Raw genomic sequence first — 27562 nt, 5'->3', positions numbered from 1 at the left:
GTGGTTTTATACAGTGGTGCCCCGCAAGATGAATGCCTCGCAAGACGGAAAACTCGCTAGACGAAAGAGTTTTCCGTTTTGGAGGTGCTTTGCAAAACGAATCTCCTATGGGCTTGCTTCGCAAGACGAAAATGTCTTGTGAGTTCCTGCGGGTTTTTTCCCCCTCCCCCCCTTTCTAAGCTGCTAAACCGCTTATCAGCTGATCCGATAAACTGATAAGCCGCTAATAGCGCTAATCCGCTAATCTGTCAATGGGCTTGCTTTGCAAGACGAAAAAACCGCTAGACGAAGAGAATCACAGAACGGATTCTTTTCGTCTTGCGAGGCACCACTGTATCTTGATTTTATTCTGTGAACTGTCCTGAGACCCCCGGGTATAGGGTTGTATATAAATTCAGTAAATAAAAATAAAAATGATAATGATGAGGATGAGGATGAGGATGAGGATGATGATAATAATAATACCTGCTACATTTGTTTTAAAATGATGGGAAAGTATGCACATATAATTACAGTATATAAAATGTGTTAGGGAGTGCCTAGTTTAAAACCATAGATTCCTCAATACAATTAATTGCTATCTTCTGCTATCCATTCACATTCGTACTAATTAGTAAGTGCTTTAGGTGGCATAAGTTTCTAGTTGATTTCATTTCCTCTTAAATATTTGCCTTTTGGATTATTTTCTCTCCAGATACATTAGTCTGGCTTTCCAAAGCGGAATTTTTCTTCCAGTTATTCTCCTGCTTCGCACCATTACATGGTTGGTTTAAAATGTGATTACTCCAATTCCTTTAGTTTGTGGTCTCATTCAAAAGGCATTACAGTTAAGTAGAAAGTGTGAACGTACTTTGGAAATATTGTGAACTTATTTCTTCAACTATCACCAAAGTGAAATTGTTGCTTAAGTCTACTGGGAAGATTTGCCATGTTCAGCATTGGAGCTGTGTTGGGCCACTCTGAAATCAGGGACCTTGTGACAACGGCCCAAATATGCTTAGGTTCTTTTTGTGTGTTGGGTGTTGAGGCTTTGCTTTGCTGGAGTTGCTGTTACATAAACACTGGTGACTTGTTCCTGCCCTTTGGTTTTCATTTTCCTGCTGTTGCAAGGGATTGTAACACCCTTGCAAATATGTCTGCAAAATCTGCTGGCCTGCCTACCACACATATCAGTGTGAGTCATTTGACAACAGGCTGAAAGGAGAAAAAGAGTCTCATTTATTCCCGTTTATCGTAACTTCCATGCCTGACCATCTAGAAGCAATTGATAAGCCAAGGGTCAGTGTGTTTATTATTCACACTAGGGAAAGCACAAATGATTTTTTCTTGCCTCAAACTTGATGCTTGGTTTTATAATATATTTCTGCCCTCCTTACTGACTCTTGCATCATAATATTTAATTCTGCATATGCCGCTTCTTCCAGGAATTAAGGCTGCCAGTACTTTTCTCTCTTGATAATCAGCCATAAAACAGAGTTAAACAGCATGTCTGAAAAGTAACACTGCAGTTTGCAGAGAATTGTAGCTCTGTGATGTCAACACCCTTAACAAACTACAGTTCCCATGATTCTTTGGGGGAAGCCATGACTGTTAACATGGCATAAGAGTACTTTACATGTACAATGTGGATGTGATCCAGTTCTCTGTGGCCCCTAGCCAAGGTCTTTTTTCCTACTACTGTGTGTTTATACTAAATATTGCATTATATATCTCCTGACACACACAGAGAGATATCTATTAGATAACACCTTCCAGGAAAAATATGTCGAAGTTACTGCTTGGTGACAGTAATACAGCCATTTTGCATTTTTGAAGCAAGAAATTTTCCTCAAATTTTTAAGGTAGTCACACTGGTGGAATTTATTCTCCAACCTCCTGAAGTATTGAAACTTCTATCAGAGCTTCCTATCACAGCATTTTATTTATCTTTGCCTACTAAGTTTACTCTGGGAGATGTTAACAAGTGTGGTTCACAACATAAAAATACAAAAAGAGAACACAAAAGTACATAATAAAACAGAAGCCAACACAGATTCACAACATTTATCTGTTGAAATTGTACTACTCGGTTCAATCTTTCTATCTAATGTGTCCTCTTGTTGCAGTGGGGGAACTTTTGTTAAATTTGGCTCACAAACCATTAGTGTAGCTCAGTTTGTAGGATTCAGAGGCAGCAAGAAAAAGGAAGTAGAATGGCTGTTCCCACTGAAGAATAGTTTGTTTCAGGTGTGCAGTCAGGTAGACCATTGGAGGTCAAAGCTGCAACACCTACAGACTTTATTTATTTTTCCAGAAAGAGGTCTGCATACCCTAAATGTAAACAACTGAAAGCATTAAAATGTAAATGACTGAAACTTCCCAGTATAAGATGGAAGGGCACACAACCCACCAGTATGTTTTCCTCTTCAGCCTCCATAAAATGAACAACTATACTCTTGCTTCTTTCAGTGAAGCTGAGGCATGAGACGTTCCTGGAGAATTGTCTGCAAGCATCTCCCCAAGTTAACTCAGACATCTGGAGGTGAATTTAGGCCAACTTGCAAACCCATGTGGAAAACATCTGCTGCGCTTTCTCTCTTGGCAACTGTTTATGCCATTGTCTCTTGCGCTGAAAAGTCTTGGCTGTGCCTGCACCATATATTTAAGGCACACGACTTCCCCTAAAGAATTCTAGGAGCTGTGGATTGTATTCTTTGAGATTGTATTCTTTGAGAAGGGTAAGCTGTCAAGAGATATAGAGGCAGGACCCTCCTGTCTTTCATGCAAATTTTGATGACATACAGATACGAACCCCACTGCATTGATTTCCTTAAATATTCTATATTACAGCAATGTACCAGAAAATATGTATTAATGCAATGATCTTTTCTTTGCAAATAAAAGTCAGCCTTTTCTTCAGAAATAAAACAACAACGAAGGGCAGAGAACAGCTGCTACATGTTCATTTCCTGCCTGTGACTGTAGTGAAATGCTTATAATCTTCCCTTCTAGGAGACTAAAATACTGGTTCACTGTTTTGTGTAATGAAATTATCTTGAGAAAACCAACAAGCTTTATTTCAAAAAAACAAATTGGATTGCTGTATCTCTATAGATTTCCTCCTAAGTCTGTTCCTTACTGAAGTGGTCCCAGGCATTTCCTATAATCTAGCAATTTGCATACATTCATTAAGCTAAGTGACGGGGGCATTTGAAGAGGTTTTTGTTCGGTGCCTTACTGCATCTTTATGCCAAGCAGTGTTTAAAGGATGTGGCCTTCAATTTGCCAGCATTTATTTTTAAAGTCCAGTAGAGGCGCTTGATAGTTGAACATTAGAGAACTGGCGCAGCATAGTGGACTAAGAGACGGAGCTATGCATTAGAAAGCTCTTGGTCTGCATCGGACCTCTGCATGTTCTGGCTAGACGGCTTGTGGCAAGCTGCTCATTTATCCTCAGACTCCAAACTACACTTTGGAGATAATAAGGTGAAGGTAAAGGGACCCCTGACCATTAGGTCCAGTCGTGACCGACTCTGGGGTTTCGGTGCTCATCTTGCTTTATTGGCCGAGGAGGCCGGCGTACAGCTTCCGGGTCATGTGGCCAGCATGATGAAGCCGCTTCTGGTGAACCAGAGCAGTGCACGGAAACGGCGTTTACCTTCCTGCCGGAGCAGTACCTATTTATCTACTTGCACTTTGACGTGCTTTCGAACTGCTAGGTTGGCAGGAGCAGGGGCAGAGCAACGGGAGCTCACCCCGTCGCGGGGATTCGAACCGCCGACCTTCTGATCGGCAAGTCTGATTGGCTCTGTGGTTTAATGCCCATCTGACCACCATGTCCCCAGCTTGAGAAAGTCATGCTGCCATCATGTTTCCACACCCTCGTGTTCCCACTGGAACTCTTTTCAAGGCCTGTGTGTGTGGACCATGCTGAATAGTAATATAAAATCAATCTAATACCCTTGTGGCCTGGATCTTCAGCACATCTGAGATGTATCTGAGATGCTGCCTGCAGGCTAAAGAGGAGGGATTGACCTAAGAAATAGGCATGAAAATAAATGTTTGTGCTGGGGGAAAAACTGGCCAGCTGAGGTCCAGCGCCGAGGGCCTTCTGGCGGTTCCCTCATTGCGAGAAGCGAAGCTACAGGGAACCAGGCAGAGGGCCTTTTCGGTGGTGGCGCCCGCCCTGTGGAATGCCCTCCCATCGGATGTCAAGGTGATGGACAACTACCTGACATTCAGAAAACATCTTAAGGCGGCCCTATTCAGGGAAGCTTTTAATGTATGATATTTTAGTGTTTTTTGGTTTCTGTGGAAGCCGCCCAGAGTGGCTGGGGAAACCCAGCCAGATGGGCGGGGTACAAATAATAAATTATTATTATTATTATTATTATTATTATTATTATTATTATTATTATTGTTACTATTATTATTTTATTATTTCCCGCCCTTCACCTTAAGGACCCAGGTCAAGTTACAAGATGGCAAGCAATTTAAAACGATTAGGAAAAATAAAAAAATAAGATAGGCCCTAAAAACATGCACATTGAGTGTCAAAAGCCACTTAAGAGACTGTTGTAGTTAAGGGGTATATAAATTGCTTAAATAAATCCATGGTGAATTGAGGAGTGTCAATGAACAAAGGACAAAGGTTTGTGGCTCCCAGTGAGGGACTCCATTGATTCTCTGAACCAAATAGCTACCGCACGGCTGAGCTTTCTGTAGGCAAATGCCTTTTTGCTTTTCATGTTAACTTCAATGGAATTCTCTTTGTAGTCCTTATATTTCTCATCTGTGAAGTTCTGTCACTGTGGGGATTCTGTAAAAGGTGCCACAAGGTATTCTGTCGTTTTTGTTTCTCTCTGTGACAGTTTTTGAATGTTGATCTGAATTCAACATTAAACCTGGAAAAATGGTAAGCAGGCATATGGGTTTTATCACCACTGAAGTACAATCTCAGATTTGTGTTCGCAGTGACTGAGCATAGAAGTGTAAACTGGGGAGGAAGATAATTTGTAAGCACAGCACCACCGAATGTCTTGTAGCTCCTGGAATGTTTTCTAGCCTTGGTAGTTCTAAGGAAGTGTCCCATCCCCCAAAATTAGATCAAGATTTGTGGAGCCTTGGGGGGGTCAAATAACTTTTCACTCATGCCTACATGCACCATTCTGCACTCAACCACTGCAGATATGGACTGTACGCACATAAAAAAAATAAGTTGGAATTGGCATGCCCAGTCCTATAGCTAGGATCAGACGAGAGGGTTATTTTTTCCTGATTGCCCCCACCCAGTGTAACAGAAGCTGAGTGAAGAGGGTAAAAAAAAGGAAACAATTATTTCAGATACTTTTGGCCTTGGCAGGTTAACCCTGTCCACCCCTTCCACCATTTGACCTTATCCCGTATTTGAAGAATCTTGTCTCTTTCCGTCATTGTCAGATGGCTGGTGTGGGGAAGAGAACATTGACGATATTGCGCAGTGGAGGAGACCCAGAGGGAAACTGCTCTGTATAGATCCTCTAAGACACTGTATTTTTCACATACTCTAGGGGAAACTGTGGTGTTATAATAGAGGGCAGCTTGAATTTTGGTCCACAAAACAGGCACAATTTTAAATGTGTAGTTTTCTATCCTTTATTCAAAAGCAACATTTCATCCCCTCTTTTAATAACTTTTCAGTTGTCTTTGAGAAACACTGGAATGTTGTTATATTATTGGGTGGTAAAGCTAAATAAATAACTACAGGGAGCTTTGTGCAGGACATATGTGAGGTGATTTGGTTCAAATCCAGATTTGGTGCTTGGTAAATCAGCCCCCACCCCAGATCTGAGGTGCTTCATAGGTTGGCTCAATTCCTCTCATCAGTCTGAGCCCATGTCTTCCTCCATCCATCCATTTCCTTTCCTTTTGACAGAAGTGGAGGAAATTTGCAGGCATGTTAGCACCTCTAATATAGATATAGCTTGTTCAATTACCAGCAAATAGATCCAGGGTGTTTGTGATCAACACATTTAAATTAATTTTTTTTAAAAAGAGAAGCCTTTAACATTTTGGGGCAGAATTAGATGAAATTTGTGGGCATGAATTGTGGCAAATTTCAGAAAGATGCCTGTAGTGGTTTTCCCACATGGACCCTCATTATAGTTTTTGGGATCTGCTCAATTGCCCCCTTTCATTATTGGGAAATTAAACTTTAGCTATAACTCTTGTTTTATTTTGACAAAAATGGATGAAATTTGCAGGATAGATGCAGTGTTTTTTCTGCAAGCTTTTTGGGGTGTTTAAACAAAGGTTCACTTTCAGACAAATTTCCCACAAAACAATGTAGGGGCCCCTGGGGCTATTTGTCTGAAAGTAGCATGAGAGAAGGTACCCTTAGGTATGCAGTCAAATAGCTCCAGGGGCTAGGAAGTTTCTAGGAATTTAGAAACTTGACCTGTCAGTCACAATAGAGATTTCACATTGACCTCTACCCACCCTGTCCTGGTATATTCCTTAGGCTTAAAGGAGACCAAGTATTTTGCTCTTTGAAAACTGTCCCTGTCCTCAAAGCACTGGGATTGGTACGTGCTGGTAAAACCATCCCTTCTGGTTACAAGCTAGACCTGTCAGTCACAAAATAGGCCCCTCCCACTCTTGAGCCTCCTTAAGGCAGAGTTGTAGATTTTGATGTGGCAAACTTCTTACATCTCTCCACATGTCCTACCCTTAACAGTTAAGCTGAGAAACATCATTTCACTATTCACATAGGCTTGTCTGTAGCTTTTTTTATTTCAAAAGAAAAAGTCAGGATCACCGAGGCTGCAAAGTGCTCAGGGGTTTCTGCCACAACACATGCCTGGCCTGTACAGATTAGCCCCATTTTGTAGATGTCCCAAATCTTTCCAAAGCACCCCACCTTTGCTCATTATTTAGGGTTCATATCAATCTTTTGCACATCTAATATGTAGCAAATAAGGAAGAAGAGATGTTGCAGACTGGCTTGGATTGAGTAGGCTCAGTGGACTCAGTGGACTTACCCAAGTGTAATGGAGTGTGTGAATGTCTCCGCCACTATTTGTATTTGATGTACAACATGTTCTGCTGTAAGAAAGGATGAAGCGCAAGGAGAGATTATCCAGTCTTTTTAATTCAAAAAGGATTTTAGGATCTAAGTAGCTTCCCCTCTCCCCACGTAGATCTAAAGAACAGGTGGATTTGATCACATTCATTTGATCTCTAGAAGCTTAAAAGGGCCAAGAGTTTAGGTGGAATGGATTATTTGTAAGAAAAGACTAGAGTCAACCAGACGAAATCTGAGATTAGGTTTGTTCGTCTTTAATAATATCATTTATATTTTGCCTTTCATCTTGCTCTCAAAGATCATTGGAGTAGGAATGTATCTGGGTTTTTTTAAAAAATGGGAAAATAAGTGGAATAGAGAACTTATCAGGAAAGGTAGTTAGCTTCAGTCATTCTTAGATTCAGCTGCTAGCTTGACCCCTGTTGGGCACCTCAAAAAACTGAAGTTGGATTGTCATGTTTTCCTCCTCAGGCAGTCCCAAATCAAGGGATGTAGCTATTGTGGTGTGTTTTTTTTTGGGGGGGGAGCCTATTTATTTTGAATTACCAATTTATTTTGAGGAGGATCTATAGGAAATATGAAACTTACGTTGGCATCATTGAACTACCTAAATTTGGATCAGCTTTCTTTCCTCACCGCCCAGATTTGTTTAACAACATCATTCTGGACAGGACAGTCACAGAGATCTTGCACAAAAGTTACCTTGTGGTTATCCCAAAGCCAAATAAGAGCCTGGAATCTCAGGATGACGTTAGTGTTAGGTTAATTTGTAGCTTGTTGACTTGACTCAACCCAAAGAGTTCCTTATCACCCTGGAGAAATGTGGTCAGAATACTGCCTGTCCATTTCCTACCAGAGACTTTTTGTTACTGAAAGCTTAAAATCTGGACCATTTCATGCCTAAAAGGATGCATGCGTCTGAAATCTCAGCAAAATCTGGTTATTTGGGGGAGCGCTGAATTGTCAGAGTGTCCAGATAGTTCCTATTCCTAAATGTTTGGCATAAGATTTGTAACAGAGTTTGAGCAGAACAATTGAACCCTATGGGCTACCTTACATCCTCTGGAGGATTGGGAAAAGGGATGTGTTGTACAAAAGATAACAATCATGAATGCATTTTTTCCCTAATCTTTAAAAATATGTGTTTAGCAAATTTCCAGACATTTGAAAGCCACTGGAGTTATGCAGTGGCTGAACTGATGTGAAGCTATATGTGGGTGGATTTTGTGAGGACAGGTTTATTTAAATTCAGAAAATAAGATACTTTCCATCATCTCAGCATTGTCAGTCAGGTAAAAATTAACTCAATTATTTATCAGTCATACATCTGCTAATGAGTCCTGACAGTCTAAATTGACTCTCTGTCAGGAACTCTGTCGCCAACTATTTTGTAATACCAGCAATTACCCCAGAAGGACGTAGTCACTCTAGTCTTTATAAATGTAAAGCAAATGCTTTTTTATTTTTGTAATGCTTTCAATTCTAGGCTGCTATCAACTTAATTACATTTAATTAGTTTGACAATAAAGAGCCACTGTCTTAATTCCCCAGCCTAGTTCTTGAAATTCTATTCCTAAGAGAAATGGCTCGGGCTGCTGATTAACAGCTGAATAGGTTTTTGCGTGGGATAGTGGATGTGGAGCCCACTCTTCATGGCTGCCATCTCATTGTTCCACAACTAACATAACAAAAGCAAAAGTCTCTGTATTCTTGCTTCCTGCACGCACTACACATTTTCTCCAGAAGCTATTGATTACTAGTGTGAGATGGGCACTTTGCAATATGCTAAATTTGAAGGAGTTTCCCAGTAGTGATGTATGGAAGTGAGAGCTGGACCATAAAGAAGGCAGACCGCCGAATAATTGATGCTTTTGAATTATGGTGCTGGAGGAGACTCTTGAGAGTCCCATGGACTGCAAGAAGATCAAACCTCTCCATTCTGAAGGAAATCAGCCCTGAGTGCTCACTGGAAGGACAGATCCTGAAGCTGAGGCTCCAATACTTTGGCCACCTCATGAGAAGAGAAGACTCCCTGGAAAAGACCCTGATGTTGAGAAAGATCACAAGGAGAAGGGGATGACAGAGGAAGAGATGGTTGGATAGTGTTCTCGAAGCTACCAGCATGAGTTTGACCAAACTGTGGGAGGGGGCCTTCTGGCGGTTCCCTCATTGCGAGAAGCAAAGCTACAGGGAACCAGGCAGAGGGCCTTCTTGGTAGTGGCGCCCGCCCTGTGGAACGCCCTTCCAGCAGATGTCAAAGCGATAAACAACTACCTGACATTCAGAAGACATCTTAAGGCAGCCCTGTTCAGGGAAGTTTTTAACGTGTGATATTTTACTGTATTTTTGGTTTCTATGGAAGCCGCCCAGAGTGGCTGGGGAGGCCCAGCCAGATGGGCGGGGTATAAATAATAAATTATTATTATTATTATTATTATTATTATTATTATTATTAAGATGTTGGCAAAGATGGAGGGCACAAGGAGAAGGGGACGACAGAGGACGAGATGGTTGGATAGTGTTCTCAAAGCTATCAGCATGAGTTTGACCAAACTGCGGGAGGCAGTGGAAGACAGGAGTGCCTGGCGTGCTCTGGTCCATGGGGTCATGAAGAGTCGGACACGACTAAACGACTAAACAACATAATCAATAAAAGAGTTTAAACTAATCATGTTCTAAAATCATGCTGAAAAACTAGGATACAGGGAAAGGGGGCGGGGGATAGCTTGCTGAATAAGACAGGAACAGAGCTAAGGCTCTAGTACCATGGAAGGAAGGTAATCAGAAGGGCAAAATGGTCAGGCACAAGGCCAGTCCAGACATTTGGCATGTAGGGGGTGAAAGTGGTACTCAAAGGGAAGCCAACAAGAGCCACTTACTCTAGGAAGAGAAGGTGAGGAGGTCAGAAGAAGAAGAAGGGAGTTTGTAGAGCTTTGTAAAAGTTCCAAGAATCAGAAGAAAAGAGGAAATGGCGAGGATAAACGTTTCATTTCGACATTGAGTTGCTGTGGATAATGAGGGAAGGAGAATGTGAGATTTGGGACTGAGGCGGCCAAAGAAGAAGAAAAGAGCATCGTGTGGGGAAGAGAGAGAAGTGGTCTCCTCAGGAAATGGGGACATGACTGAACTTAAAAGCAAATGCTAGGCTAGGGGAAAGGGAGAAGAAAAAGTGGGGATTTGGCCAGTTGATGGACTTGCCAGAGATGGGAGATTTAATAATACAACCATAGAATTGGAAGGGACGCTGAGGCTAATCTAGTCTAACCACCTTCAATGCAGGAATCTCTACTAAAGCATCCGTGACAGATGGCCACCCAACCTTTGCAAAAGAAAACCTCAAATGAAGGAGAGTCCACCACCTACTGAAGTTGTCCATTCCACTGTTGACCATCAGGAAGTTCTCGTGATGTTTAGTCAGAATCCCTTTCTTGTAACTTGAAGCCATTGGTTCAGGTCCTACCCTCCAGAGCAGGAGAAAACAAGCTTGCTCCATCGTCCACATGGCAGCTCTTTAGATATTTGAAGATGGCTATCATATATCCTCTCTTCCAGGCTAAACATACCCAACTCCCCCAGCTGTTCCTCTGTGGCTTGGTTTCCAGACCCACGATCTTCTTGGTTGCCCAGTTTTCCTGTTCTGTGAGGTCAGGGAGAGAGAGGAAAGTGTGATATTTTAGGTGATCATATTTTGGCTTAACATTTCCAGAAAGGAGTCTAATTCTCTTTTGTTTACTTTAAATTTACAAATGATAATGGAAGAGAGCATAGATTTGATGGGTATTAGTAAGAGGGTATATTTTTGGGGATTGAATTACAAGAGGATCTGTCCTGGAGTGTCAACACAAGGGGGCTTGTGAAGAAGGCGCAGCAGAGACTGTATTTTTTGAGAATACTAAGGAAAAACCATCTTCCGCAGAAACTGCTGCTTGCCTTCTATCACTGTGCCATTGAGAGCGTGCTCACTTATGGCTTATGTGTGTGGTACGGAAGCTGTACTACCCAGGACAGGATGGGGTTGTGCAGGGTTGTTAAGGCAGCAGAGAGCATTGTTGGCTGCCCACTCTCCACCTTAGAGCAGATTTATGCCACAAGGTGCCATAGGAAGGCACTGGACATCGTAAAAGATCCATCGCATCCTGGTCACTGTCTCTTCGAGCTACTGCCGTCGGGACGGAGATACAGGACGATGAAGACAAGAATGAGCCGTCTTAAGAACAGCTTCTTCTCCAGAGCGATCTCGGCCCTGAATGGGAAGCCTGGACTTTGAAAGTCATCTAATCTTCCTTGCTGTATTATACTGTATTGTTTAATTAGTGTTTTTATGGAGCAGTCAAGTAATTTCGTTGTCCCCGAAGGGGGCAATGACAATAAAGATATTATTATTATTATTATTATTATTATTATTATTATTATTATTATTATTATTATTTATAATTGATCCTCTACAGAGCCATGTGGCGGGGTGAGGGGTTAGCACAAGGGAAAAATGGCCAGCACCTGTTTTTTTTTAAAACACAGGACTTATACATAAAGAGCCCCAGTAGCAGAGTTAAAATCCCTTTTGTTAGGCAGATTTACTGAAGCATTGGAGTTGGTTTTTAAATCTTCTTTTGATAACGTTCCAGCTCCTGAAGGCAGCTGGCTCCCTTTCCCCCCTTTTTCAATAAAACAACCACAGACTGCAAGGTTAGTTCAAAATGCTTTACTCACTAGGTTTCAGACTTGCATTTTCCTTAATAGCAGTGATAAGAAATGTATGTAAATGTTCTTTGTTGAAAATGCAGCAGAAGCTGCCTCTAAAACATATCTAAAGCAGAGAAAGCTATGTTAAGGCATGTCTGCTCTGTTCCAATGTTGCTTGAGAGAGATTGGAGAGACCAAGAAATAGTCTCACTTCTTCCCTAAAGTTGAGTGTGACCTAGGCGAGTGTTCTCTAGAAATTTACAGCTCTGTGGTCCTTAACCCCTTCATTTACTAACTAGCAGAAGCATGCATTGTTAGGTTTGCCAGGCAGTCTTCCACAAGATTCATGTTGAAGGAGACAATAAGCAATGGATTCACCAGGAGCGATTGCAACTCAACTTGCTTGGAGATGCCTGTGTGGATTCTTGTAGCGGGAGGAGTAGCTGAGATTTTATTATGATTTTATTTGTCCAAGTTTTTTATTCAGGGTCTCTGGGGAGAGTCACAACAAAGGACTTATGCAGAGGTAAACAAAAGTATAAACTCAACTACCTTAATGATAGGCACATAAATACAGTCATACCTCAGGTTGAATGTGCTTCAGGTTGAGCGCTTTCGGGTTGCGCTCCGCAGCAACCCGGAAGTAACGAAGTGCGTTACTTCTGGGTTTCACTGCTTGTGCATGTGCAGACGCTCAAAATGATGTCACACGCATGTGCAGAAGCTGCAAAACACGACCCATGCATGCGCAGACGCGCCGTCGCATCTTACGTTCCATTCAGGATGCGAACGAGGCTGCGGAACAGATCCCGTTCGCATCCCGAGGTACCACTGTATGTGCATAGCAGCTGGAGGCCGAGGAGAGGACAGAGGGTGAAGAACTGAGAGCTGGGCCTTTTCCTATCCTCTGGAACACCTGGGAAACTCAACAAACCTGCTTAACTGGGTGTAGGGAGGGCAGCTGAGTGGGACATAGCTGGGGCAGGGGCAGCGTGAGGAAGGACCACCCACCTTGGGCCTGCCCATAGAAGGCAAGTTTTCAGGAACTCTTGTCGTCGTTAGACTTTTGTGGGTGAGCTGAGAGCTTGTTTGGACCCTGGTGGCCGAGAGGGAAGGTGTGTCAGAAGGAAAATGAATTGAGATTGGGATATAGATAGGCAATTTTGTTTTACTGTAACATTTTTATATGTAACTATATTTTTTAAATATTTTATTTAAGTTGTCAGTTGTTGCTTCAGCTTTTTGTACACTGCTTGGGGAGATATTTTTTAAATATATTAAGCAGTATAGAAATTAAGCAATGAAAAATAATCAGTCAATAGATAAGGGGTCATAAGTGACCCAGAGCAGTAAACCGGGGCACTGTCAGTGCAAAGCCAGTCCCAGCAGTAGAACCTCTTCGCTGGCTCACTCTCAACACTAGCAGGTCTCCCTAAACCTTGATCTTGCTGTCAGCTGCAGAGAGAAAATTGCCTCTGTTCATTCACCTCAGCTCTACAGCAGTCTTCTCAAAATGGCTGCCTGTGCCAAAAACTCTGTAAAAAAATAATAATAATAATGGAAATTCTCAGTACAGTGGTGCCCCGCAAGACGAATGCCTCGCAAGACGGAAAACTCGCTAGACGAAAGAGTTTTCCTTTTTGGAGGTGCTTCGCAAAACGAATCTCCTATGGGCTTGCTTCGCAAGACGAAAATGTCTTGCGAGTTCCTGCGGGTTTTTTTTCCTCCCCCCCTTTTTCTAAGCCGTTAAGCCGCTTATCAGCTGATCCGATAAGCTGATAAGCCGCTAAATGCCGCTAAATGCCACTAAATGCCGCTAATAGCGCTAATCCGCTAATCCTTCAATGGGCTTGCTTCGCAAGACGAAAAAACCGCTAGACGAAGAGAATCACAGAATGGATTCTTTTCGTCTTGCGAGGCACCACTGTACCCTTATATCAGAATGCCCTTGTGAAGTTTGCATCACAAACTAGGCTTGATTTTGGGCCACTGCAAATTGGACATAATTCCCAGGAATCTGATAATTTCCATATTAGTTTATGGTGTGGGGGGTAGCATAATAATACAGAAAAGGGAGTTAGTCACTTTAGGCGAATATTGCACACGCCAAAGAGAAAGTATCTTGCAGTGGCAGTAGGAGTTAATTTCATTCTCATCACGAGAGTACTCAGAGGGAATAGCGCCTTGCCTTAGCTCCTGTGTTATTTCCAATAAATATGGAAATAATGTCTCAGTACTTCAACCTGTTTGGAGATCTCATGGGAAATATCACAAGATTACGTGATGAGTTTGAAATTAATCCATGGAAAACACTCCAGTCCTGTTTCTGTGTTTGCTTGCAGGGGACAGTAAATACCTTTGTCCAAACTTGGCATTGCACTTTGCCTACAATAAGAGTATTTATTTACATAAATAATGGAAAAGTAGAAAATGTGGCTTTACAAAATCAACGGACAACATCACATGGCAGTGTGCTGGTTTTATTTCTCTATTTAGATAGCTTTGTTACTACATTGGCCAGCCTTCCTTTTTTAAGAGCTATTCCTGATTTGTTGGTTATTTCTTAGGTTGTGTGTGTGTGTGTTTCACGACAAATGAATAAGAACTATAGGAGAAAAGAGAGAGAAAGAGAGGTTTTTCTATGAATATATGCTTCCAGGAGGTGATGGTATCTGCTCCTGTGTTGTTTCTGGTCACACACACTTTTCTTAAGAAATGTTCTTTTTATTTCAGGTTTCACTGGAATCTTGGGTGGTTTCTCTTGCTGAATACAAAAATATATCTTGCTGAAAGTAACTGGCTGAGAAATATCTTCACCTTGGAGCCAGCATTGAAAAGTAAGTGGTCAGAATTATTCCTTCCAGTGATGGCATTTAATATATTAGTACTGTTGCTGTTGTCACCAGCATTGTGAAATGTGTATCTGTTTCACAGCACAGGAGTTATGCCCTTTTAAGTAAATGGCTCTGTGTTGTTTGACAGAAAAATGAGGCATAAGTTTTAACAACCATCACCACCACTCCCACCCCCAAAAAACATTTTTGCTTGCTTACAGGAGGTCAAGATCATCCTCCGATGGCACTGGACACCAGTCAGGCTGGGAAAAATTAATCCCTCCCTTTCCCCTTTATGTTGGGAGGACTATGGAAAGCTTGGTTCTTTGATTCATGTTTGGTGAGAATGCCCTTACGTTACAAACTTTTGGGATAGAGTATTCTCCATGATATCTGCAACTGCAGCCCAACCCCTTTCCCCAAATCCTGCCTTCGCCCAACTTTCTTTGGACATAGACTTAGTTTCCACCTTGTGACCCAATGAACTAGTAGGCTTCCTACTGACCGCAGCACGATTAGCGATAGCTCAGCAATGGAAGAACTGGACAGAAATACCCTTGAAGGTATGGGAAAATAATATCTGGGATACAGCAATGTCTGAGCATCTCATCAGAGACAGGAGGGCAATTGAAAGGCATAACAAATAGAGACACCTTCTAAGAAACATGGACCCAATTTTTTTTATTATGTTAATGGCCAAAATCAAGACCTTCTTATCCCAAGTGCTCCATATTCTCAGTGGAGGGGTTACTTAAAGTAATATGTTTGAATGCTGAATGTGTATGTCCAGAGACAATGGATAAAACAATGGATAAAACAAACACTGCTGGATAAATGTTGTATTTGTGTAAAAACCAGTACAAAATTGTTTAACATCAACCACCACAACCACCTCTTAATGGAAGATGCACATTGTGAAAAATGGTTTTGAACAACTACACAGTGTTTCCAGGGTTGTATTATCTTATGGTTGAAATAGCCAGAAAAGTAGAAAAAATGTGGCTGGTTGTGAGTGAATTCTTTGCCGCAGAACGGCTTGCAGTCGTGGTTTTGCTCAGTTCCCTCTTCTTGTGTATGCTAATTTGTCCTTCCAAGCATTTTTATGCCAATCTGCCTTGTATGTTCATCTCAACAACAATAGCATTTTGGAGTGAAAAGGAAACCGTGCTTGTTTCCCCATAAAAGCAAAAAGATTAAAAGAAAATCTATGCATATTTTCCCCAATCAAATTTGAGTCTTCTGTCTGTAGGAAACAGACATTCTGTTACAAATGGGGTAAACCCCATGTTGAATTGCACTGATAAAAACATCTCGGCAAAAAATGGATCTTGTGAATAAGGTTGCAGTTCTCCTAGCTTCATGTGGTTGTCTCCCATACTTTTGCAAACAGAAGATTATTTAGAGCAGAAAGAAACCCAAAAGTAAATGAAAAGGCAGGGATTGACGGCCTCCTTGGAAAGCCTGCAAGAACAGGTTATTTTTAGTTGTTGACAGCTTTCAGATGCCTTTAGGGTGCTGTAGGGAACAGGAAGACCAAATGTGCCAAGGAGCCATGGATCTGTGTTGCAGAGAAACAGATTTAGGATGGCAGTGAGAAAATACTGCATGTTAAAATGAAAACAGAATGTATTATGCAAGGTTGCAAATGGGAATGGCACATTTTATTTTTTAGTAATTAAAAAACTTAAGATTTTGTTTTCTGATTAGTTTTAGTGAATGATGAAAACTAGCTTATGCTTTTAAATAAAGGGGCTGCACAGAACTATAGTGGGGGCAGCACTTGGGTCTGGCTGATCATGTTGGTCAGCTCTTATTTATTGCGTTGTGCTCGTTCTTTCCCACATTTTACTCTGTGTCCCAAAATGATACATGTGACTGTCAGGCAGGCAGGGAGCACACCGCCTGTTCCCACATTTGCGGCGGGACCCCCACCCCCAATCCCTACAAGACAAACAGCTGGCCAACTAGCTCTTCTTTGCCTAGTAAGCAGTGGCGTAGCGTGGGTTGTCAGCACCCGGGGCAAGGCAAGTAATTTGCGCCCCCTAACCCGTGGATTTGCGCCCCCTAACCCGTGGATTTGCGCCCCCTAACCCTAACCCCCAGATGTTGTGCCTGGTGTGGCTGGCCCCCCCTGCACCCCCCACGCTACGCCACTGCTAGTAAGGATCTCAAAACTAAGCAGGTCAAGGATTGTTCTAGCCCTCCATTCTGTGCCTCACCTGTGAATTCATAGGATAAGCAACTCAGGCCTCTTATACCTGGAAGACCACCTTCTTCCATACAGACCCTCCTGGGCAGAGGGCACCCACCTGGTTGTTCCACTACCCTCAGATGCTTGGTTTGGGGGGCAGTAGAGGACATTCTCTGTGGCTGCCCCTAAGCTGTGGAACTCCCTCCCCACAGAGATACATCAGGCATTTCAATATAAAGCTGTTGCCGAATGCTGAAGACCAACACACACATACCTCTTTGCTCTGGCTTTTGACCCTTGAGATGTATATTTTGGGACCTGCCTTCTTTCTTTCTTTTTTTTAATTGATACAGCAAGAAAAGAAAAAAGAGAAAACACAAATACCAAATTACACACAGGAATAACAATAGATACTGAATTTTCTTAACAAACAATAAGACATAAATTGGTCTTAACACTAAGGACCCAACCTCCCGTCTGTTCCATATAACTTATTGCCAGTACACACTTTTATCATTGTTAATCTTTTTCTTAATGCATCTTAATTCTTATATCTGCCCTGCAACTATTACTGAAGTTCCTCGAATGCTGCAACCGAATTTAAACTACTATATTATATTTCAAATATTCTTTGAAAACCTCCCATTTTTAAACAAATTCCTGTTTTGATTTATTCTTTATTTTTTCCAATAGACCGTCTAATTCTGCATATTCTGTCAGCTTTTGGATCCAGTCTTGCAATCTTGTACAGTGGTACCTCGCAAGACGAATGCCTCGCAAGACAAAAAACTCGCTAGACGAAAGGTTTTTCTGTTTTCGATTTGCCTCGCAAGATGAATTTCCCTATGGGCTTGCTTCGCAAGACGAAAACGTCTTGCGACTTTGTTAAACCGTTAAAACCGTGCTTCGCAAGACGAAAAATTCGCTAGACGGCAAAAATTGTGGAACGAATTAATTTCGTCTTGCGAGGCACCACTGTATAGAGGGAATTTCATTAACTCTTATTTCTGTTTTTAACATGGTGTTTAATGGTTGCAACCTGCCCTAGGAGCCTGGGGTGGAAGGTGAAGGATGGGGGAAATCACCATGTCCGTCCTCTTCCTTCAAAATAGGCAACAATTTTGTTGAAGGAATTAGGCACCTGCTCTACTTTATCAGTGATGTGTATTAAACAGACATCGTTTCTCCCATCATGTTTGGCTTGGCTGTAATAAATTGCAGACAAAGGAAGGGAGCGGTAATGAAGCCATGTGACTGCTGTGGCTTTCGCTGGAGGGGGAGGGCAGCTTTTGTAGCCTGAGAATGATGGCTCAGGCAGGTGGTGACCTGCGACCAGGCTCCCTCACTGGCATAGAGCTTGCTGGCTAATTACTTGTTTTGTGTACATCCCATTCTTCCTGCCGAGGGCAACGACGTTTTCCCTTCTCTTTGGCCTACCTTACGGTGTGTAAGCTGAAGGAGGCGGAAACAATTCCTGCTTTCAGCCTTCGTCCATACCAGTGTTATTTATTGCACTGTACAGCGGGGTCTGAATAGTGTTGCTGAAAAAAGAGATGATTATATAGGATGTCATTGTCAGCATGTTTACAAGGTCAGTGTGTCAGCTCATTATTAAAGGAAATTAAGGATAACAATAAAGGGACATGGGTGGCGCTGTGGGTTAAACCACAGAGCCTAGGACTTGCCGATCAGAAGGTTGGCGGTTCGAATCCCCGCGACGGGGTGAGCTCCCGTTGCTCGGTCCCTGCTCCTGCCAGCCTAGCAGTTCGAAAGCACGTCAAAGTGCAAGTAGATAAATAGGTACCGCTCCGGCGGGAAGGTAAACGCCGTTTCCGTGCGCTGCTCTGGTTCGCCAGAAGTGGCTTAGTCATGCTGGCCACATGACCCAGAAGCTGTACACCGGCTCCCTCGGCCAATAAAGCGAGATGAGCGCCGCAACCCCAGAGTCGGCCACGACTGGACCTAATGGTCAGGGGCCCCTTTACCTTTACTTAAGGATAACAATGAGCAACAAGCTCAGGTGAGTCCACTTTCATAGGCCTTGGAGAGGATCCAAAGGAGCGATAAGCTCATGCGAGTAAAATCATGCATGCAAGCAAGCCATGGGCATCATAATTAACACAAAATTGTGTTGTTGTTGTTGTTTGGTTGTTGTTGTTGTTGTTGTTGTTGTTTGGTGCTATTTTAGTGCCCCGAGTGCAAACAATGTAGTACACATCTGTTGAAAAGATGGTAGTGATACTACTCTTGAATTTTCATACTTTTCCGTCTTGCAGGCCAATCTTATAATAATAATAATAAAATTTTATTTATATCCTGCCCTCCCCAGCCAAAGCCGGGCTCAGAGCCCCTTGGGGGTTCACTTGGGCCCCCCTGGTTCTTTCCCCCAAACCACACCTGCCAGCCCATTACCTGACATCACTGGTGATGTCAGATTGTGGGCAGGATGACAGGGTTTAATCCTGCATGGGCTACACTGCCCAGTTCTCAGCTGGGAACAGGACCGTGCAGCCGAGGATTTCATCTCTGCTCATCAGCTCATCATTTAAAGAAGCACAGCACCATTTGAAACAGCCCACCCCCTCCTTTAAAGAGCAGGAGAGGCTCATTCAAAGTGTCATTTTAAGTCAGCCACTGAGCTTCCAATGTTTGCAAAGTGTCATTTGAACTATCCTCTTCCTCCTCCACCCCTTTTCAAGGGGACTTTGCAAAACAATGGAGGGGTGTTTGACAGGTGGGCAGGCCGGTCCCACAGCTGCCTCTGGACCTGGAGGAGGAACGCACTCTGCACGCGCTCAGGGGTGCATCTCGGCGCTGCCCACGTTGTTGTTTTTAAAAAATATTTTTATTGAAAGTTTTCTTAGTTTACACAGGTATGCGCAATGTCTCTTTTTCCAAGTAACATTTTCCATAGGTAACTTTCATTTGTTGAGACATTAGGGTTACATTAGGAAGAAAAGGGGGGGGGGAAAGGTGAGTGGGCGTGGGGTCGGGAGGCGATGTTTCTAATTTACTTAATGTATGTGTGGGGTTTTGTGTCAGCGTCCTTTGTGCGGGTTCTCTTGGCTATTCGCTTGTGTTCCTTTGGTGGTGAGAGATGTTGGGGTTGGCCTCGGGTGCGGTTGCTTGCTTATGACTGGCTGTGGCGAACTTTGTTTTCATGTGTGAGTGGGGCGGGTGGGTGTTTTTGAATCAGGTTCGCCATATTGATTTGTATGCTGTTGCTCGCCGGCGTTGTTGATGAGCAGCAGCCGTTCCATCAGTCCATCCCCGCAGAGCTCCCAGGTGGCAGGCACCACACACTGCGGCCTGTCATCCAAGGCCAGGTTGGCAGGCAGGCTGCGCATGTGGAGTGCTAGGCAGGCGGCACACAGCTGGCCCTCCAGCTGCTCCAGTGCGGCCTCCGAGCGTGCCATCACCAGCAGCGTTGAGCCGGGCGCCGGGCAGGCTTGCCAAGCAATGGCTGAAGCCCTGCGACGCACCCGTCACGATGCCCATGGCGCGGCTCAGACCAGCCTCCTGCCCGCTAGCCTCTCCATCCATGTCCACACTGGGTTTACCTCAGCGCACAGGCGGCGAGGCTTACTGAGCCAATCCGAAGCTATGCCAGCGCTGTGGAAGTCAGTCCCCGCCTGGCGAGGCGTCCGTGGCTTCTTTGCAAGGAAATGCTGTGCCGTGTCGGTTTAGCTCAGCGCGGGGACTGACCAAGCGGGCGGCAGGGTACGCGGGCCGCATTTACGAGCCTGGTGGGCCACATCCAGCCCCCGGGCCGTAGTTTGCCGACCCCTGCTCTAGTATTACCGTGGTCTTGGCCACACCACATGCACCCATTTACTGGCCTTGTTGTGTCCCTCATGTCCCAGCTTTTGCAATGGACCCCTTTGTCAGGGCACCATCTGGCTTCAGAGTAATCTGGCTGAATTCCCAAAGGGTCAAAATTTTGATGAATGTGAAGAGCTGTCCACTCTGTGGGTACTTCCACAGACTACAGGAAACATTCGCTGGCTGAGAATTCATTCCACACCTCCCACAGTTCGGCAGAGTGAATTTTAATAGCGGAGATGTTCAAAGCCCTGAGCTGACCTTGTTGAGACATAACGGGTATATACTGAAACCTCATTATAGTGGAATCATCAGGGAAGTAGAGAAATCTAGTTTCAGATATTTCTTGTTCTGCCCTTTGCGATAAAGGGGTGGGGACGGGGACTGAGTAATAAGATTCCAGCAGAATTGTGTTCTGGCTGCAATGTTTTCTCTGCATGTCTTGGTTTTTTAAGGCCTTTTAAAATGGTCCTGTGGAAATAAGCATTTTGTGTTCAGCAGCTTCCCTCGATGTGATCTGGTGGAGTTCTGGTGTGTCTTGCATTGCAGGCCACATTTACTTTGGGGGAAAAAATCCTTTCCCTAAAGGTATTTTCCATGACAAGGATTGCATCAGTTTAGAAATAAGAAACCATACTTAAGCACGCAGTCCAGTTATTGGGGGGGGGGGGGCTTCTGCAGCGCTCTTCTATGCAGGCCTGTGGTTTTTCTAAATTTGTTTTTGTTTTGATAAAGATATGTATCCCAGTCACCATTTTGAAAAAGTCAGAGACAGAAACAGATTCCATACTGCTTTGGATAGAACGGAGACACACTTAAACTGAAAAATACAATATATTGTGATCCTTAATGGTATTGGCATCAGGTAGAAAGAATCAAAACTGATTAAAAAAATAATATTGGGCTTGCCTCACAATAGGGGAGGGGGGCATAACTTATTAGTAGGGGACATATTTCACAAGTAGAAGGTTCCAGATCCAATCCCTGTGATCTACAGGGCTGGGAGAGATCCTTGTCTGAAATTATTGAGGTAGATGAACTAAAGGACTTACTCAGTATCAGATAGCTTAATAGTGGCACCCTAACTCCCTCTGATTGGAAATAAGGTGGTCCCTACCAGTACAGTCATGTTGTTGTTGTTGTTGTTGTTTAGTTGTTTAGTCGTGTCCGACTCTTCGTGACCCCATGGACCAGAGCACGCCAGGCACTTCTGTCCTCCACTGCCTCCCGCAGTTTGATCAAACTCATGCTAGTAGCTTCAAGAACACCATCCAACCATCTCATTCTCTGTCGTCCCCTTCTCCTTGTGCCCTCCATCTTTCCCAACATCAGGGTCTTTTCCAGGGAGTCTTCTCTTCTCATGAGGTGGCCAAAGTATTGGAGCCTCAGCTTCACGATCTGTCCTTCCAGTGAGCGCTCGGGGCTGATTTCCTTCAGAATGGAGAGGTTTGATCTTCTTGCAGTCCATGGGACTCTCAAGAGTCTCCTCCAGCACCATAATTCAAAAGCATCAATTCTTTGGCGATCAGCCTTCTTTATGGTCCAGCTCTCACTTCCATACATCACTACTGGGAAAACCATGGCTTTTACTATACGGACCTTTGTTGGCAAGGTGATGTCTCTGCTTTTTAAGGTACAGTCATACCTCGGATTAAATATGCTTCAGGTTGAGCGTTTTCAGGTTACGCTCCGTGGCGACCCGGAAGTAACGGAATGCATTACTTCCGGGTTTCCGCCACTCGCGCATGCACAGACACTCAAAATGACGTCACATGCATGTGCAGAAGTGGCAAATCATGACCTGCGCATGCACGGTCGCGGATTGCTTTCTACTCAGGATGCGAATGGGGCTCCGGAACGGATCCCGTTCGCATCCAGAGGTACCATTGTACTTACATTTCAATGGCAATGGAAGGGGTGCTCCGTGTCCCCACCCCGGTCTTTGGGGATGAACAGGACAACAAAGCTGAATGACTCCCATAGGAGGAAGCTATCTCAGACTGAGTTGGGTCCATCTATCTTAGCACTGTCCACATTGAATGGAAGAGCCTTTCCAGGATTTCAGGCCGGGCTCAATCCTGCATGCAGAACAGATGGTCTCCTAAGCTTTGGGCCTTACCAGATTCCAAGATGTTCTCATTCTGCGGTGTAATATATTTTAATCTAAGATTTGGGAAACAGGAGCAAAAGGGTTTTCTAAAAAGTAGACACAGTGGTGCAGTGGAGAGAGGGCACCAATTTCCCCCTCCTAGGTCATCAAATTGATAATCTGATGAGTAGAAAGAGGGAAATAATCCCCACTCCTCAGTTAATTTGTGCAGATCAGCTGAGAAGGGGGACTGTGTGTTGCACGTGTGCGTGTGCGTGCGTGCACAAATGTGCAAGAGAGTATGGGTAGCTGCACCCCCTTTTTGCTACCCCTGCTGTAAAGCATTCTCCTGCTAAGAATCACCTTCCTTCCAAGATGGTACACATGTAGAATTACTACTAATAGACCACTGTTCGTTCATATTACTGATACAGTTAACATCAGTGCACACATCTTGAATTAAACAGGTAAGTTAATATAAGCCCTCTAGATATCCAAATAGGGATCCACATGAAACCATCCTGAAGGAATGGGTTTCCCAAAACCCAAAACTGTGCAAGCAGTTTTAAACTGCACCAAAATCCCTATTTTTCCTTAGCTAAAATACATAAACTTGAGCCCTTGAGCAAATGCATAACAAGAACACAGCTCTCTCCTTTATCAGTTTGTGACGTCAAGGATGACCCTGACTGTACCAGTAGAACAGAGAAGACACGTCTGTGCCTTATCTTATGTCCTGACCACAAAGACCACAGACCCGGTCTGGGAACAGCGCCAGAGTGCGTTCTCGGAGACGATGACCTCTTCCTCCAAGATAAGAGTAGGAAGAGGAAGATCCTTTTATGGTCAGAAGTACAGGAAGGAATTCCCTTTTATGGTTAAGAATACCAAAGCAAGAACATATGTGATGTCAACCTGCGTACATAGGCTGACGTGGTTGGATTCCTGGGGAAGGAGGGAGAGGGTGTCTGGAGGATATATATACCGCATGAAACTTCTCATTTCTTTGGACTTGCTGTGGACTCACCACGCAAGTGCCTTCTGCTATCCGGAGAGCAGAATAAACTCTTTCTTGGAATCAACCTCGGTGTCATTTGACTTCCTTCCTCCTGTCCCGGAGCAACGCAGACCCAGTTGGTGAACTCCAATAAGGCTACAATCCTATTTTGGGATGCAGCCAGGGCTGTGAGGCCCTCAGGCCGTTCTGTAATAGATGATGGGTATTCATCCTCACAGGCTCAAAAGTATAAATCTCTTGGCCACCATAGGTTATCTGTCTATCTCGGAAGACAAACCATTGGAGAGTTGCAGAGCCTACTGTGGCTGTACAGGAAAGACATGTTTTGTTGCAGCTGGGGCAGGTGAACATGCTTGGATTCAGTCATCTGCAAGGGATTCCCAGCCTCCATGTCATGTTTGCAGGCATCTTTGTAACAGAGAATTGGTCTGCCAACGGGCCTCGTGCTTGAAGCCATAAAGCATAAAGGTAAAGGGACCCCTGACCATTAGGTCCAGTCGTGACCGGCTCTGGGGTTGCGGCGCTCATCTCACTTTATTGGCCAAGGGAGCCGGCGTACAGCTTCCGGGTCATGTGGCCAGCATCACTAAGCCGCTTCTGGCAAACCAGAACAGTGCACAGAAACACCATTTACCTTCCCACCGGAGCGGTACCTATTTATCTACTTGCACTTTGACGTGCTTTTGAACTGCTAGGTTGGCAGGAGCAGGGACTGAGCAACGGGAGCTCACCCCGTCGCGGGGATTCGAACCGCCAACCTTCTGATCGGCAAGTCCTAGGCTCTGTGGTTTAACCCACAGCACCACCCGCGTCCCTTTTCTCATAAAGCATATCCTTGGGGAATTGGCCACCATAATGGTTTACAAAATCCACTTTCGTTGCCCACCTGCTAATGCTCATATTGCAGGGATACAATTTAAAAGTACACAAACATATGCAAATAAAAAGGATTTCGCTAATACCAAATTGATGTGTGAAACAACTTCAGACCAAAAGCAATTTATCGCATCGTGCCTCAAAGAGGAATCCAGTGCTATAGCTTACTTCCTGTGCAAGGACTGCGGAGTTCAATATATTCAAAATATTAATTTTTGATGAATCAATCTCAATTTCAGGTCCATGGGAATATTCTGAAGCAATTTGCCATTGTTTGGGCTGTATAACACCTTCTAACTCTCTGTTCCACATTTCTCTAAGTTCCTTACCAATGTCCATTGGACATTTACAGACTGTAGTTATTCGTTTTGTTTTCTGTAAGGACCCAATAATCTCTCCAACAGAATAGAATCACCCAAAGCAAATGGGCTGTAAATAGACGCCGGCAGATGTTTGTAACCGAATATATTGCCATTCCGCACTCATTGGAAATTGATACTTAAGCTGTGGAAAAAGAAATGATAAAAAGCTTGATTCACTCCAGAATGGTTTAAAATATGCCAACTCTGCAACACACTAGCTGGTCTTGCACCTAGATTAACACCTAGCTTTTTGTATATGCATAAACATGAGCTCTACCATTTGAACTTTCACCTCCTAAAGAAAAGGGAGGGAAATACAAGATGGGCGACACCTGGCTTGAGAGCAATACATGTGAAAAGGATCTAGGAGTCTTGGTTGACCACAAACTTGACATGAGCCAACAGTGTGATGCGGCAGCTTAAAAAGCCAATGCAATTCTGGGCTGCATCAATAGGAGTATAGCATCTAGATCAAGGGAAGTAATAGTGCCACTGTATTCTGCTCTGGTCAGACCTCACCTGGAGTACTGTGTCCAGTTCTGGGCACCACAATTCAAGAAGGACACTGACAAACTGGAACGTGTCCAGAGGAGGGCAACCAAAATGGTCAAAGGCCTGGAAACGATGCCTTATGAGGAACGGCTAAGGGAGCTGGGCATGTTTAGCCTGGAGAAGAGGAGGTTAAGGGGTGATATGATAGCCATGTTCAAATATATAAAAGGATGTCACATGGAGGAGGGAGAAAGGTTGTTTTCTGCTGCTCCAGAGAAGCGGACACGGAGCAATGGATCCAAACTACAAGAAAGAAGATTCCACCTAAACATCAGGAAGAACTTCCTGACAGTAAGAGCTGTTCGACAGTGGGATTTGTTGCCAAGGAGTGTGGTGGAGTCTCCTACTTTGGAGGTCTTTAAGCAGAGGCTTGACATCCATATGTCAGGAGTGCTCTGATGGTGTTTCCTGCTTGGCAGGGGGTTGGACTCGATGGCCCTTGTGGTCTCTTCCAACTTATGATTCTATGAGTCTATGATTCTATGATTCTATGAAAGCTTCTCTGGAGCCTTACTTTTAAAAAATTGGCAATGCCAGGGATTGAATCCAGAGCCTGCTGCAGACCAAAGTTGTTTTCTGTCACTAGGCTATGGCCCCATGGGATCCAGCTGCGTTTATGCGAATGGCTATAAATATTTAAAATCCCAACCAAATTTTATTGGTTTACCTATTAGCCTGAGGCAAATATGATTGTCATAATGGTGGGCTATGTGTTTTCTTTTCTTAATTGTTTTTTCACAGTAAAACTGTTTGAGAGTCTGCTTTAGCATAATGGGAAATGGCATTGTGTGAAACAGATAATTCATGGCACTGAGGCACTGGAAGAAAATTCTGCATCTCTCTTTCCCGGCGCATAGAGAGTAGCTTTCCTTTTTATGCGAGACAGCAATGAAAATGTTAAGCAAGATTAAATAGCTGCAATATGGTGAGTGGAATGGCTGTCAGATTGTTTCTGAAGGGTACCAAGGTGGATGCTCAAGCCAGAAATAAGGCTTTCTTCATTATCTCCTCCTGTTTTGTACTATGACCAAAGAAAGCTGTTTCTATTCTATGGCAAATATTTTGTAGCACAGCTACAAAATTAACTACATTTTGTGATCTATTTTTTAAATACATAATGCTCAAATTCAACTGATATTGCCCACACATTTTCAAGTGTATATTTGCTGCTAGAATGGATAGATCAGGCATAGGCAAACTCGGCCCTCCAAATGTTTTGGGACTACAACTCACATGATCCCTAGCTAACAGGACCAGTGGTCAGGGATGATGGGAATTGTAGTCCCAAAACATCTGGAGGGCTGAGGTTGCCTAGGCCTGGGATAGATACAGTGGTAACTCAGGTTAAGAACTTAATTCGTTCTGGAGGTCTGTTCTTAACCTGAAACTGTTCTTAACCTGAAGCACCACTTTAGCTAATGGGGCCTCCCTCTGCTGCCACGCCGCCTAAGCACGATTTCTGTTCTCATCCTGAAGCAAAGTTCTTAACCTGAAGTACTATTTCTGGGTTAGCGGAGTCTGTAACCTGAAGCGTCTGTAACCTGAGGTACCACTGTACTTGATTTTAAAAGAAAGAAAAAGCTGAGGCTCTCAGGAATCTGAATTCTGTTCCCAGTGGGAACAGCTGGGAGTCCCTCATGACCCATGGCTAATAGAAGTGAGGTCTGACTTGACTTAGCAAATAACCTTCATAGCATCGCTGTGCATTCCTCCTGGATGTGTTCCACTGCGTTCCACTTGAATTTCAAGACAGGCACTCCTGCGAGTGCCACCTTGGTGGCAAATGCCCGGCAGCAGAGATGCTAATTCGCAGGCATTTCATCCGTCATTTCAAAGGAGAGGTCACTCAGATAAGAAAAATGAACAGCATGCTGTAGGCAGAGCTGTGACATTCGATGAGTCCTTGTCACTGGGACCCATTAGCATGCAAGTTGGTGTGGTTTCTGTCTGAGCAGTCGGTGAGCATTGCTTGACCCAGGCAGTGAGCCTTTCAAGCAAGTGATGTAGCAACTAATACCATTCAAGCTGTGTGTGTCCCCCCCCCCCTTTGGAGCATTGCTTGTGTACGTGTTTAAACCTCTCTGCGCTTGTGT

At 43.8% G+C, this 27562-nt stretch overlaps 1 protein-coding gene across 8 annotated transcripts in view; it reads left to right on the top strand.

Annotated features, from left to right (window-relative positions):
• Positions 1 to 27562, top strand: part of ENOX1 (ecto-NOX disulfide-thiol exchanger 1) — a 279910-nt gene that overhangs the window by 62898 nt on the left and 189450 nt on the right. For all 8 annotated transcript variants that reach the window (XM_083519375.1, XM_083519381.1, XM_083519380.1 and 5 more), the window contains exon 2: positions 14459 to 14562. The gene's annotated coding sequence lies outside the window, so the exon portion shown is untranslated. The remainder of the gene's footprint in view (positions 1 to 14458; positions 14563 to 27562) is intronic.

This window comes from Podarcis liolepis (assembly GCF_965112155.1).
Source record: "Podarcis liolepis genome assembly, chromosome: 8".
NCBI classification, from domain to species: domain Eukaryota; kingdom Metazoa; phylum Chordata; class Lepidosauria; order Squamata; family Lacertidae; genus Podarcis; species Podarcis liolepis.
Note: the sequence above shows the minus strand (reverse complement) of the source record. Positions and strands in the feature narration are given on the sequence as shown.